This window comes from Bubalus kerabau, chromosome 5 (assembly GCF_029407905.1).
Source record: "Bubalus kerabau isolate K-KA32 ecotype Philippines breed swamp buffalo chromosome 5, PCC_UOA_SB_1v2, whole genome shotgun sequence".
Classification (NCBI taxonomy): domain Eukaryota; kingdom Metazoa; phylum Chordata; class Mammalia; order Artiodactyla; family Bovidae; genus Bubalus; species Bubalus kerabau.
In genome coordinates this window covers 60215550-60230985 of record NC_073628.1, presented here as the reverse complement: position 1 = coordinate 60230985, position 15436 = coordinate 60215550, and the positions used below count along the sequence as shown (strand labels likewise).

Here is a 15436-nt window from a genome sequence, read left to right as displayed (position 1 = left end):
ATCCCCAAACCATTCCCCACTCACCCGACCCCAGTCCATGGAAAAAACTGTCTTCCGCAAAACATGTTCAGTTGTGTTCTACTCATTGTGACCCCATGGACTGTAGCCTGCAGGCTCCTCTGTCCATGGAATTCTCCAGACAAGAATACTGGAGTGGGTTGCCATGCCCTCCTCCAGGGGATCTTCCCGGCCCATGGATTGAACCCTCGTCTCTTGTGTCTCTTACATTGGCAGGCAGATTCTTTCCCACCGAGCCACCTGGAAAGATCCCACAACACTGGTCCTCGGTGCCAGAAAGATTTCAAACTACTGCTCTAAAATCTAGAAAGAGGGTAAATTATAATTCCCTCTATCTATACAAAATATAAATTTAAAATATTATAATTTAGAGAATTTACTAATAGAAAATTGTGAGAACAGCAATAATACATGACCTTGAGTATAAAGCTTCTAAAAGTCAGTTGAAACGTGAATGTGTCTAAGCAATTTAAAGAGTTAGGTAACAGAAGAATTAATAAGGAGGGAAAGACAGGATTAAAAAAATGAGGAATTTTAAAAGAAAAAAATAGAGTTGATGGTGTTTTAAAAAGATGTATGAATTTTGCAAGGGCTTTGTTGCTTGGTGGTAAGAAACTCTTTTTATTATAATGAAAATGTACTATAAAAGCTCTGACGTTGACTATGGTTTAAAATAGACAGCCATCTGGGTTGGATGGTATAGAGAGCGCTATGTTTGGAGGAGTGAAAAATAAAAAAAAATTAAAAAATATCCTGGGATCCATTTTGGTAATAGGATTCTTTATTAAAATCTGCTACAAGATTTTTTATCAAGTCCTCCTTGCATTTTCACTAGGTTTTACTTTATATATTTAACTGCCACCTTTTTTTGGATACAGAGGTAAATGAAGATCCTCTCTCCTTGCAAATTGTGCCATTTATCTTTATAAAATGTTTCTTACTACCCTGTGGAGGTTTCTGCTTTGCTTTGCTTTTAATCAGAATTTCCACTTTGTTCATCCCCTAGGTGATCTTTTCTAATCCTTTACCTTTAATGATGATTCCTATCCTGATGCTCACCAAATTCACCCCGCTCCGCACCCTAGTCCCCACCCCGCTCCTAAACTCTGGGCTCCTGGAGACAAATGGCTACTCAACCCCTCACCTTAAGTTCCCCAAAGGCACCTCAACTAAAATGGACTCTTTTCTTCCTCTCCATGTTCCTTTTGATTCCCTTATCCTTGCATACAGCACAGCATTCGGTCAGTTTCCCAAAAAGCAAATGTCAACGACACCTTCAAGTTTCCTTTCTCTCTCACCTTACATCCAATTAGTCATCAAAACAGTGTCACTTCTGTTAAAGCAACCACGGGCCTCAAACAGAGTTACTTTTCCTAAGCCCTACCCCAGCAAACCAGGACTTAGGCATAGTTTCAGTCTCTCCCCAGAATGCAATCTTTAACTAGTCAGTCTGGAGTACCTGATTAGAGTTAGCAAGGTCACATGCTGCAGAGCCCTGCCTTCCCCAGTGGGAAGGTGGCCCTGCCACAATCTTCTCTTTGCTAACACACTTCCTTTTTCCACTCGCCTTCTGCCTTTTAAACCTTTCGTTTTCTACAGATCTTCACAGCTTCTTTCTATTTGCTAGGTGGGATGCTACACAATTCATGAACTGTTCAAGATAGTCAATTTGATTTTCAAATTTACTCAACTGAACTTCAGTTTTTAGCTCTTCTTTTGAAAAATTATTGTACTGAGAACACTTAACATGAGATCTATTCTCTTAACAAATGTATGTGTTAGCTGCTTAGTCATTTCCAACTCTTTGCGACCCCATGGACCAGGCTCCTCTGTCCATGGAATTCTCCAGGCAAAAATACTGTAGTGGGTTAACATTTCCTACTCCAGGGGGTCATCTTGACCCTGGGGTCAAACCCAGGTGTCTTTCACTGCAGGTGGATTTTTTTACCATCTGAGCCACCTGGGAAGCCCTGGATGGAGTAAATGTATAAGTGTACAATAAATGATACAAACTTATAGTCATGAAATAAATCAATGGAAAAGGCATAACATGAACCCAGGATTATACTCTTCTAGTTTGCAATGCTTATCATTATTATGAAGAGCAAGAGACTCTGGAGTTCACTAAAGAAAGCAACTCTAGTCACTCTGGTCTGACAACAGATGCCCTTAAGATTGAAATTGTAGAAGTTCATAAGTGATAGAAAATAAGATAACTGTGTTAAGACCAACCTAGACAATTAAATAATTTTCAGCACAGAGTAAACCAGAAGGGAGCATCTTCTTAATTGATTGTATAGCTGTCTGTTTCAGCCAAGATTTCACAAATCATTCATAAGGAGGGCCAGCAGGCTTATAGATTGCCCTTGAGGGGAATGCACTCACAGCAAGAGCACACAGGTGAGTCACGGTTTCAAAGCAAACTATTCATAACAGTGATGCACTTGAGATCTTAGAAGTGATAAGAACTAGAATTAGAAGACAGGGGTCTGGGAACTTGGAAACTTAGGCAACTATTCAAGACAAAAAGCTCCCAGTGTGTGTATGGTTGGGGTTACTCAGATTCAGCATGAGACTCCCACATATCTGAGGCCCTACCCTATGAAAATGTCATGTATCAGATCAGATCAGTTGCTCAGTCATGTCCGACTCTTTGCGACCCCATGAATCACAGCATGCCAGGCCTCCCTGTCCATCACCAACTCCCGGAGTTCACTCAGACTCACGTCCATCGAGTCAGTGATGCCATCCAGCCATCTCATCCTCTGTCGTCCCCTTCTCCTCCTGCCCCCAATCCCTCCCAGCATCAGAGTCCTTTCCAATGAGTCAACTCTTCGCATGAGGTGGCCAAAGTATTGCAGTTTCAGATTTAGCATCATTCCTTCCAAAGAAATCCCAGGGCTGATCTTCTTCAGAATGCACTGGTTGGATCTCCTTGCAGTCCAAGGGACTCTCAAGAGTCTTCTCCAACACCACAGTTCAAAAGCATCAATTCTTCGGCGCTCAGCATTCTTCACAGTCCAACTCTCACATCCATACATGACCACAGGAAAAACCATAGTCTTGACTAGACGAACCTTTGTTGGCAAAGTAATGTCTCTGCTTTTGAATATGCTATCTAGGTTGGTCATAACTTTCCTTCCAAGGAGTAAGCGTCTTTTAATTTCATGGCTGCAGTCTCCATCTGCAGTGATTTTGGAGCCCAGAAAAATAAAGTCTGACACTGTTTCCACTGTTTCCCCATCTATTTCCCATGAAGTGATGAGACCGGATGCCATGATCTTCGTTTTCTGAATGTTGAGCTTTAAGCCAACTTTTTCACTCTCCACTTTCACTTTCATCAAGAGGCTTTTTAGTTCCTCTTCAGTTTCTGCCATGTCATGTATAGATTTTTGTTAATATATGGCTGTTTCATAAAAAGCAATATTAAAAAACAGAAAAATAGTATAGGCACAGAAAATATACTGGATAAGCATACATATCAATTATTAAAAGAATGCAAATGAATTAAACATATTTTTTAAATTTCAGTGTTAGTTTATTACTGTTTTCCTTATAGAAACACACAGTTTACTTTTCAAATGTTTCAAAGATAATGTTGGATTTAAGAATCTACTGTGAGCTTTCCTTCTTCACAAAATATTTCTACATATTATCTTTGACACAGATCCATGCAAAATAATTTCAGTGTTACACAATTCTAAAATAAAACATAATTAATTTGCTTACCCAATAGGTTCTCAATGTAATAACAAAAGCACCTTAATATCTAATCACTTATCTACTATCTAATTTATGCTGGACTGGATGAATCACAAGCTGGAATCAAGATAGCTGGGAGAAATATCAATAACCTCAGATACACAGATGACACCACCCTATGGAAGAAACTTGAAAAAGAACTAAAGACCTCTTAATGGAAGAGAAAGAGAAGAGTGAAAAAGTTGCTTTAAAATTCAATATTCAAAAAACAAAGATTATGGCATCTGGTTCCATCACTTCATGGCAAATAGATGAGAAAACAATGACAAACTTTATTTTGGTGCTCCAAAATCACAGCAGATGGTGACTACAGCAAAGGAGCAAGCATCCCTGGAAGAAAAGCTATGACCAATTTAGACGGAACATTAAAAAGCAGAGACATTACTTTTTTTCCAGTAGTCTCGTATGGATGTGAGAGTCGGACTATTAAGAAAGCTGAGTGCCAAAGAATTCTTGCTTTTGAACTGTGATGTTGAGGAAGACTCTTGAGAGTCCCTTGAACTGCAAGGAGATCAAACCAGTGAATCCTAAAGGAAATCAGTCCTGAATTCATTGGAAGGACTGATACTGAATCTGAAGCTCCAACACTTGGGCCACCTGATGCAAAGAACTGACTCATTTGAAAAGACCTTGATGGTGGGAAAGATCGAAGGCAAGAGAAGAAGGGGACAACAGAGAATAAGATGGTTGGATGGCATCACCAACTCGATGGACATAAATTTGAGTAAGCTCCAGGAGTTGGTGATGGACAGGGAAGCCTGGCGCACTGCAGTCCATGGGGTTGCAAAGAGTCAGACATGACTGAATGGCTGAACTGAACTGAACTGATCGAATCACTTGTAATTATTGTTTTTAACCTGTTCTTCTTTTAATATGTTAAGAATACATTTACTTTTTCAAGCTTTATCAAGGCTTTTAAGAGAAACGTTAATTTGAATGAAAGGAAATATTGAGACGGTAATCTTTTCCACCACCTGGTAAATGTTCATTTGTACACCGAAATGTTTTCAGGGGGAAAAAAAAAAGTCACATGGCAGAAATAAATAATTTCAAATATCCATACACTCCCTATGAATCCCATTGCTGTGCACAGTTACTGGAAAAATTTAATTAGCAATGGCATTCTTTGGTGGAAGCATCTAACACTTTGATTTAATGCTTGTAATTCAGACATTAGCATTCAAATCAGCCCAGACCTACACTTTGGTATTTATTGAATAAATACCAACGAAATTGTTCCAAATAATCATTTTCATTTCCTGTAGAATGCCGGCTTAAAATCTAAAATTCCCATGGGATTTAAGATCATTTGAGGTATGGGGTTTTACCTTTACTAGTAGAATTGCTCCTTTTGAAGTAATGATAAATCTAGTTTTTCTACTATTAAAAGAAAGTTCTTGCTCTGCTAGGCACTGTCTTCATGTATATGCAAAGAAAGGTTAATGACTGATGTCATATGGGCCACTGATCTGAAGTTAACAGACAATGCAGTTTAGTAGTTTATAAAAAGTGAACACATCCCACCCTATGCCCTGATGCAGAAACATACATTTTCTTTGTTTCAAAATAATAAAGAAACAGATTTTTCAGGAGAAGATTGGGATTTCACTCAGATGGGAAAAATAAAACTGAGATTTCAGGAACCAAAAAACAAAAAAGGAAAAGCAAAGAAATAAATAGAAGAATAAACCAAACAAGAAATCCTAAAACATGATGGAATGAGAAAAGCATGATAGCACACGTGTGAGTATGCTCAGTCGTGTCTGACTCTTTCTGACCCCATGGACTGTGACCCACCAGGCTCCTTTGTCCCTGGGCTTTCCCAGGCAAGAATACTGAAGTGGGTTGCCATTTCCTTCTCCAGGGTTCTTCTGGAGCCAGGGATTGAACCCATGTCTTCTGAGGCTCCTGCATTGGCATGTAGAGTCTCTACCAGTGAGTCATCTGGGAAGCTCATGATAGCAAATAAGAAGTGATAATTTCATTAATTTTATCACACTGTTCTACTCTCAAAATTGCAAAATTAAAAGAAAATTCTTCAAGATATAAATTCAGAAATTATATGGAGACAAAATTAACAACCAAAATTTTATTTATCTGAAAGTTCCTATTTAAGAGGTATGTGTAGGCAATTTATAAAAATTATTTCAAAGGGCATTCCTTTTTAATTTAAAAAGTTGTAGAAGTTTTACTACTCAGTTATATTTCTTCGATAGAAGTAACAAAACTAGAATGTCTTCATAAAACCACACTGGCAGAGAAGGTATGATTATAAAGATTCTTTCCATCATCCAACACAAAGTTAAATGTGAAAAGAAGGTACTTAAAGGAACATTCTCAAAATACATGGTTTGAACATTTTTGGCCTACGATACATTTAAGTATATCCAACTGATAAGGATATTGGCCTGTGATTTTAACCCCAGAATATTATTTTCTGTCAATTGCAAACACTTGTTAAGCATCTTATATTTTCCAACTATAAAGAAACATTAGATATAAAATGATAAGAAAGAACAATTGAAACTTTGTTATATTTGTTAAAAATCTGGCAGGAAACACTGATAATTAAGAAAGTATTATATATTTTGTAATTTTTTCCAACACTGGCAAGCATAAAGCTTGGATATCTCCCATTAAGTTAGATAACCTTCAAGAAAACTTAAGAGCTTCAATCTAAATGTCAAGACTCAAAAGATAAGCAGGAGAGAAAGGAGAGGAATATAGATTTTAAAAAATATGAAAATAATTTTACTAATGGAAGGAAACTATTCAAACAAATCATACATAAAGTGATCACTACATTTTGCACCTTGTATTAAATTTTGTTCTCTTATTTATATTCCTTAATTTTTTGCAACTTTGTTTTGTTTTCAAAACTTACACATATTCATTTGAAAATGTAAACCACAGCAAAATGTATAAAGAAGAAAGTTAAAAAAACATTCATAATCCTATATCCACATAATCGCTTGATATATTCTTTCTGTATCTCTTTCTGTATCTTTATAAAAACACAGAAGTGTAGAAAGACAGATGGGAAAACAGGTAAATAGAAATAATGTGATAATTATTAATATTATTATTATTAAATTATTAAAATAATCATATATGTGCAGAAATTTTATCTAAATATATTGTATTTGTTTTAGCTAAAACTAAAAAAAGAAAAAAATTAGAAACTTGCCAAATTAAAGTAACTATTTACAGAAAAGAGAAACTAATGGCTCAAGTATTGTTCTATACTTAACCCAAAATGTCTTTACTAATGAAGAAAGTGTCATCTTAATGTTTTATTCAGCTATAATCCTGCTTCAAATGGCAATTTAAAAATTCACAATAGAAATGAGAAAGCTATCACAATTCTATTTGATTTTTTTTTTTTTTTTTTTTTGCTTCCATTGTGGTTCAGCTGGTAAAGAAACTGCCTGCAATGCAGGAGACCTGGGTTCAATCCCTGGGTTGGGAAGACCCCCTGGAGAAGCGAAAGGATACCCACTCCAGTATTCCAACCTGGAGAATTCCACGGACTAAGTCCATGGGGTTGCAAAGAGGCGGAAACGACTGAGTGACTTTCACTTTCACTTATCTGATTTTTAATTTGATTATAATTTATATACGTCTAGGTTAATGACTTCTAGAACATCATATAAATAATACAAGGTAAGCATATCACTCTGGGACCAATTTGCCTAGGTCCAGATCTGAACTCTGCTTTTTACTAATTGCACATCTTGGATAAACTAAAGCTTATCTTTTCATCTCTCCCTTCTGTGCCTCATTCTCTTGTCTAAAATGAGAAGAATCATACATAACATTCACTTCATTGTACAGCAGAAGAAAAACACAATGTTGTAAAGCAATTACACTCCAATTAATTTTTTTTTCTTCAATGAATTCTGAGAAAATCCAGCATAAAACCACCCCTTCTTGCCTATATTATAAACAATGATTTGGGGCAGCAGTAGGAAAAAAAAAAATGACTGAGGTAAACTAATTTTTTCACACTCTACTAAAACACAAAATATCCATTAACCTAATATATCTTGTTGCACTATATAACTCGATGAAATAATATGAAAATATGCAATAAATATTCAAATAAAAATTTCAAATCAAAGTAGGTGCAAAAACAAGTTTAACAGTGTATAATTAGAAACAGCAAATGCATTATACATTAGAGTACTTATTATTGGTTAGAATATGTTGAAAATTGCTCTAAAGTCATGCACTTAATTCCTGGATGGACCAGTTGCCTCTGCTTTGTTACAGAGACATGGGCTGAATCACAACTCCCAGCTGTCTTGGAGTGTGCACTGTTGATCAGGAGGGGCACACAGCGACAGATGAGTCTAATTCTATCACAATGACAGGAAAGGCAATTCTGAGCACATTTTCTACAGGGAGGGGTCGGCAGCCTAATTGTTATTTTGGTTTGGCACTGAGCACGGTGTCTCTGATAAGCGGATGCCTAATGATAGTTCTCTGTAATGTTCATAACAATGAAGACAAGATACATTTTAAGCCATACAGCAGCTTTCCAAACAGGTAGTTTTAAGACTGTGAGATCCACAAACAACACAGTCCTTTCATCAAATATTAGTTCTTGAAATCATTCAGGGCTTAATATATAATATATATATATTAAAAGTTCTGATTTGGAAAAGCATTGACAGTCTTACTCTGTGATGTAAATTAAGAGCATTTAATATGACACACACACACACACACACACACATATATATATATATTACATTGTGCTGTGCTTAGTCGCTCAGTCGTGTGCAACTCTTAGCATCCCCATGGAGTGAATTCCACCAAGCTCCTCTGTCCATAGGGATTCTCCAGGCATGAATACTGGAGTGGGTTGCCATGCACTCCTCTAGGTATATTACATTGTGTTGATATATATATATGAGTGTGTGTGTGTGTCTGTGTGTATGTACCAATATACATACATGCTATGCTATGCTATGCTATGCTAAGTCACTTCAGTCGTGTCCGACTCAGTGTGACCCCATAGACAGCAGCCACCAGGGCCCCCGTCCCTGGGATTCTCCAGGCAAGAACACTGGAGTGGGTTGCCATTTCCTTCTCCAACGCATGAAAGTGAAAAGTGAAAGCGAAGTCGCTCAGTCGTGTCCGACTCTTAGCAACCCCATGGACTGCAGCCTACCAGGCTCATCCATCCATGGGATTTTCCAGGCAAGAGTACATATATAGATACAAATATATATCAGTTTAGTTCAGTAACTCAGTCTTGTCCGACTCTGTGATCCGTGTACTGCAAAATGCCAGGCTTCCCTGACCATCACCAACTCCTGCAGCTTGTTCAACCTCCTGTCCATTGAGTGGGTGATGCCATCCAACTGTCTTGGCCTCTGTGGTCCACTTCTCCTTCTGCCTTCAATCTTTCTCAGCATCAGGGTCTTTTCTAATGAGTCAGCTCTTCATATCATGTGGCCAAAGTATTGGAGCTTCAGCTTCAGCATCAGTCCTTCTAATGAATATTCAGGACTGATTTCCTTTATGATAGACTGGTTTCATCTCCTTGCAGTAAAAAGGACTCTCAAGAGTCTTCTCCAACACCACAGTTCAAAAGCATCAGTTCTTTGGTGCTCAGCTTTCTTTATGGTCTGAATCATATATCCTTACATGACTACTGGAAAAATCCTAGCTTTGACAAGACAGATCTTTGTCAGTAAAGTAATGTCTCTATTTTAAATATGCTCTCTAGGTTGGTCATAGCTTTTCTTCCAAGGAGCAAGCATCTTTTAATTTCACGGCTGAATTCACCATCTGCTGTGATTTTGGAGCCCCCCAGAATAAAATCCCCCACTGTTTCTATTGTTTCCCCATCTATTTGGCATGAAGTGATGGGACCAGATGCTCTGATCTTCATTTTTTCAATGCTGAGTTTTAAGTAAGCTTCTTCATTCTCCTCTTTCACTTTCATCAAGAGGGTCTTTAGTTCTTCTTCACTTTTTGCCATAAGGGCAGTGTCATCTGCATATCTGAGGTTATTGATATTTCTCCCGGAAATCTTGATTCCAGCTTGCACTTCATCCAGCCCAGCATTTCACATGATGTGCTCTGCATATAAGTTAAATAAGCAGGGTGACAATATACAGCCTTGACATACTCCTTTTCCTATTTGACTTGGAGGATTTTGAGTATTACTTTGCTAGTGTGTGAGATGAGTACAATTGTGCGGTAGTTTGAACATTCTTTGGCATTTCCCTTTTTTGGGGATAGGAATGAAAACTGACCTTTTCCAGTCTTGTGGCCACTGCTGAGTTTTTCAAATTTGTTGGCATATTGAGTGCAGGACTTTCACAGCGTAATCATGTATGATTTGAAATCCCTCAACTAGAATTAAATCACCTCCACTAGCTTTGCTTGTAGCAATGTTTCCTAAGGCCCATGTGATTTCGCATTCCAGAATGTCTGGCTCTAGGTGAATGATCACACTATCGTGGTTATCTGGGTCATAAAGATCATTTTTGTATACTTCTTCTGTGTCTTGTTGCCACTTCTTAATATCTTCTGTTTCTGTCAGGTTCATACCATTTCTCTGCTTTATTGAGCCCATCTTTGCATGAAGTATTCCCTTAATATCACTAATTTTCTTGAAGGTAACTCTAGTCTTTCCCATTCTATTATTTTCCTCTATTTCTTTGCATTGATTATTTAGGAAGGCTTTCTTATAGCTCCTTGCTATTCTTTGGAACTCTGCATTCAGATGGGTATATCTTTCCTTTTCTCCCTTACTTTTCACTTTTTTTCTTTTCTCAGCTATTTGTAAGGCATCCTCAGACAACCATTTTGCCTTTTTGTATTTGTTTTTCTTGGAGATGGTCTTGATCACTGCCTTTTGCACAATGTCATGAACCTCGATCCATAGTTCTTCAGGAGTCTGTCTATCAGATATAATCCCCTGAATCTGTTTGTCATTTCTACTGTAAGGGATATGATTTAGGTCATACTCAAATGGTCTAGTGGTTTTCCCTACTTCTTCAATTTAAGTCTGAACTTGGCAATAAGGAGTTATGATCTGAGCCATAGTCAGCTCCCCGTCTTGTTTTTCTAAGACTGTATAAAGCTTCTCCATCTTTGGCTGCAAAGAATATAATCAATCTGATTTTGATATTGACCATCTGGTGATGTCCATGTGTAGTTATCTCTTGTTTTTCTGGAAGAGGGTGTTTGCTATGACCAGTGCATTCTCTTGGCAAAACTCTGTTAGACTTTGCCCTGCTTCATTTTGTACTCCAAGTCCAAATTTGCCTGTTACTCCAGATATCTCTTGACTTCCTATTTTTTCATTCCTGTCCCCTATGATGAAAATGGACATCTCTTTTATGGGTTTGGGGTGTTAGTTCTAGAATGTCTTGTAGGTCATCATATTACTGTTCAACTTCAGCCCCTTTAGCATTAGCTGGGGCATAGACTTGGATTACTGTGCTATTGAATGCCTTGCCTTGGAAATGAACAGAGGTCATTCTGTCGTTTTCAAGACTGCACCCAAATACTGCATTTCGGACCCTTTTGTTGACTATGAGGGCTACTCCATTTCTTCTAAGGGATTCTTGCCCACAGTAGTAGATATAATGGTCATCTGAATTAAATTCCCTCGTTTCAGTCCATTTAAGCTGATTCCTAAAATGTCGATGTTTACTCTTGCTATCTCCTGTTTGACCACTTCTTTTTTTTTTTTTTTAAATTTTATTTTATTTTTAAACTTTATATAACTGTATTAGTTTTGCCAAATATCAAAATGAATCCGCCACAGGTATACATGTGTTCCCCATCCTGAACCCTCCTCCCTCCTCCCTCCCCATTCCATCCCTCTGGGTCGTCCCAGTGCACCAGCCCCAAGCATCCAGTATCGTGCATCGAACCTGGACTGGCAACTCATTTCATACATGATATTTTACATGTTTCAATGCCATTCTCCCAAATCTTCCCACCCTCTCCCTCTCCCACAGATTCCATAAGACTGTTCTATACATCAGTGTCTCTTTTGCTGTCTCGTACACAGGGTTATTGTTACCATCTTTCTAAATTCCATATATATGCATTAGTATACTGTATTGGTGTTTTTCTTTCTGGCTTACTTCACTCTGTATAATAGGCTCCAGTTTCATCCACCTCATTAGAACTGATTCAAATGTATTCTTTTTAATGGCTGAGTAATACTCCATTGTGTATATGTACCACAGCTTTCTTATCCATTCATCTGCTGATGGACATCTAGGTTGCTTCCATGTCCTGGCTATTATAAACAGTGCTGCGATGAACATTGGGGTACTCGTGTCTCTTTCCCTTCTGGTTTCCTCAGTGTGTATGCCCAGCAGTGGGATTGCTGGATCATAAGGCATGTCTATTTCCAGTTTTTTAAGGAATCTCCACACTGTTCTCCATAGTGGCTGTACTAGTTTGCATTCCCACCAACAGTGGAAGAGGGTTCCCTTTTCTCCACACCCTCTCCAGCATTTATTACTTGTAGACTTTTGGATCGCAGCCATTCTGACTGGTGTGAAATGGTACCTCATAGTGGTTTTGATTTGCATTTCTCTGATAATGAGTGATGTTGAGCATCTTTTCATGTGTTTGTTAGCCATCTGTACTTCTAATTTCCCTAGATTCATGGACCTAACCATTCCAGGTTCCTATGCAATACTCTTCTTTACAGCATTGGACTTCACTTCCATCACCAGTCACATCCACAGTTAAGACGTAAACACTTACAGTTACAAATAAGTGAGTCATGTGAATGAAAAGCAAAGTATGTGGAATATAATAAATAATAATGTAGTATCTTTATATAATGACAATAATGTTCAAACGGGACAAACTTTCAGTTGTAAGTTAAATAACTACCATGGATGTAACGTAAAGCTGGATTAATATAATTAACACTGCTCTGTTATACAGGAAAATTATAAAGTGAATAAATTCTGAGTTATCACAAGGACATTTTTTATTTGATTTGATATTTATAAAAGATGATAGACAGTCACTAAACTTACCATGGCAATTATTTCCTGTTGTATATAAGCAAACATTATTCTGTACATGTTACCTTTGTATAGTCCTGTATATAAATTATTTCTCAGTAAAACTGGAAGAAAAAAGTAGCCAGTTCTCTCTGTCTGTTGCCTAGAATCATTTTTAGGTATCCTGATTCAGTTTTACAGTATTATTAATAAATTACTATGTTTAGACATTTTAAAGTAAATCTCATTTTTAAGTTCACATAATTAAATCTTTTTGTATAAAGAGAAAAACTGAAATTAAAATTTTTGCAATGTTATCACAATTTACCATGCCCTCACAGACATTTTATAAACACACCCGATTCAACCTTCATTTAAAAAAACAAAAAGCAAAAAATCTTATAAGGTGATTAGTATTATATTCATTTAATGATGTGGAAAAAAAGACTAAATAAATAAGCTGTCCAAGACCTCCCAATTAGTATAGTCCTGAGTTTTAAACAAACAATATACAAGTAGAATTTTATGACTCATCATTGCTTATTGTTCCACAATATCCCATTTTCTTTTTCATGGTATAATATTCAACTGGGTATACTGCCCAGTTAGGCTACATTTTTGCAGATCTCCTGCAGCTATGTTGTAGGTATATGACCAAATTTTAGCTTAAATTATGCATGCAATTTCTTGTAGTATCTTATATCCTTTTCTCCTAAGAGAAAAGGTTGGAGTTAGGATGTAATGGCAAGACCAAAAAAGCCATACTGAACCATGGAAACTGTTTTTAGTATGACAGAAAACAAGATATATGGAAACTTTATCTCCAGGGTATTAAGCTGATGTGACAATCTTGGACAGACTACATAGATATTTCTTTTTGTGTAAGTTCTTGCATTTTTGTGTGTACTTTTATTTTATAATATGTGTGGCATAACTGCGGTAAAATAGCCTGATGATGTATCACGACTAATGCAACATTTTTTATATTTTTTCTTGTAAGTAACCCCATCACCTATGGTGAATTCAAATAAGACTTATTCTACCTTACTATGATGATCATGGTTTATGAAGACATTTGCTTGTAAAGCTAGACAATACACAAATAAATCAAACATCAATTTCTCTATCCCAGATATTATAATTTAAAACAGATTACTCTAATTGTATTGATGTGCATGTGATTAAAAACAATAACATTTTATTAAAATTATGTTAGAGTTAGACATAACTCTATACAAAAATTCCACACTGAAAGACAGATTCAGATCCACTTATTGGTGTCAGCTTTAACTATAGACTATATTTGGAAAAACTACCACTCAAGTGTCTGAAATTTAACAATATGCACACACAACAAAAAAGGTAACTATAAATACAACAAAAAGTGAAACATAAATGATTTAAAAGATTAACAAGTTGCATAATGGAAATTTCACATAGATCATGAAAACCCTTTATCAAGTACTGTTGCACTGCTTGGCATAGGAAAGTGGCAAAATTTGTGTAGTCACTTCCTTCAAAAATAAAAAGTGCTCAAGAAATAGATGTAGAGGCAGAAAGTAAAAGCCCCACTGTAGGTAGTTCACTGTGATGAGCATAGTCCAAATCATCTGTACTTATTTTAGCATCAAAATTTCAATTACCCCTTTACCAAATTTACTTTAACAGACTATGTATAACATTTATAACTCATTCATTTTACTCTTGGTCATTTTCCAGCAATTGAGAAATCAGCATAGATATAAAAAAATTTTAGTTGTAAGTACTTTTTCTTAAGTCCAATAAAAGGAAAGCTCCTAAATTATTTTAAAAATGTAATTATCTTAAAATTAAGAACACTTTTGTGACTTGAGAAGGCACTGCTGTCAGTATTTATGCAGTTATTTACTAGGTGAATAAATTTATGCAGTTATTTACTAGGTGAATAATAAAAGTAATCTGTTCAGAATAAAAAAAAGATAAGATGGTATTGTGTCCATTTTAGAGGGATATTTTATATTTAACAATGCTGAATATCCTAAAATGTTTACTTTTTAAATATAAAAGTAAGCAATAAAGCATTTTAAATCCATTTAATAGAGATATTAATTACATACTACTTAAGCATACATTATATTTCTGTATCTAAAACTATATTTACATACATATATCTGTAGCTATATTTATATCTAAAAATTGTATAATGCTAGTGATAAGGGCATTCTTCCTACTTTAGGACTTCCTAATTTCTCTTTCTCAGTAGGTCAAATTCAGGTCAGAGCACAATTATACATAATGAAGTTGAAAAACAGATATATCACTCAACCTCATTTTCTGATTTTCACATTCCTTTTTTTTTCTTTAGTTAGGATCTTCATGGATCCATATAGGAAGTATATCATTTCTCATTGGATTACTGTGTAATTGGCAAAGTGGGACTTTCCACAGGAAGAAATAGCTGTTTTCTATAACAAGGCAAAGTACCAGTTGCTTCACACTGTCAGGTCTGCCCTTGCTTTCTGCCTGGCTGCATGTTAGACCATCAGGGGAGAAGATTCAGGCAGAGAGTGATGGACAGTGACAATGTTCTCAACAGCGGTTCTGCTTTGAAGATTACAGACAGATAAGGGCATCTCCATGTCAGCAGTTTGAAGGAAAAATTCTTGTTTGACAACTAT

At 36.4% G+C, this 15436-nt stretch overlaps 1 protein-coding gene across 2 annotated transcripts in view; it reads right to left on the bottom strand.

Moving 5' to 3' along the window:
- KCNT2 (potassium sodium-activated channel subfamily T member 2) overlaps positions 1 to 15436 on the bottom strand; it is a 425317-nt gene that overhangs the window by 238860 nt on the left and 171021 nt on the right. The gene's annotated exons all lie outside the window — the stretch shown is intronic.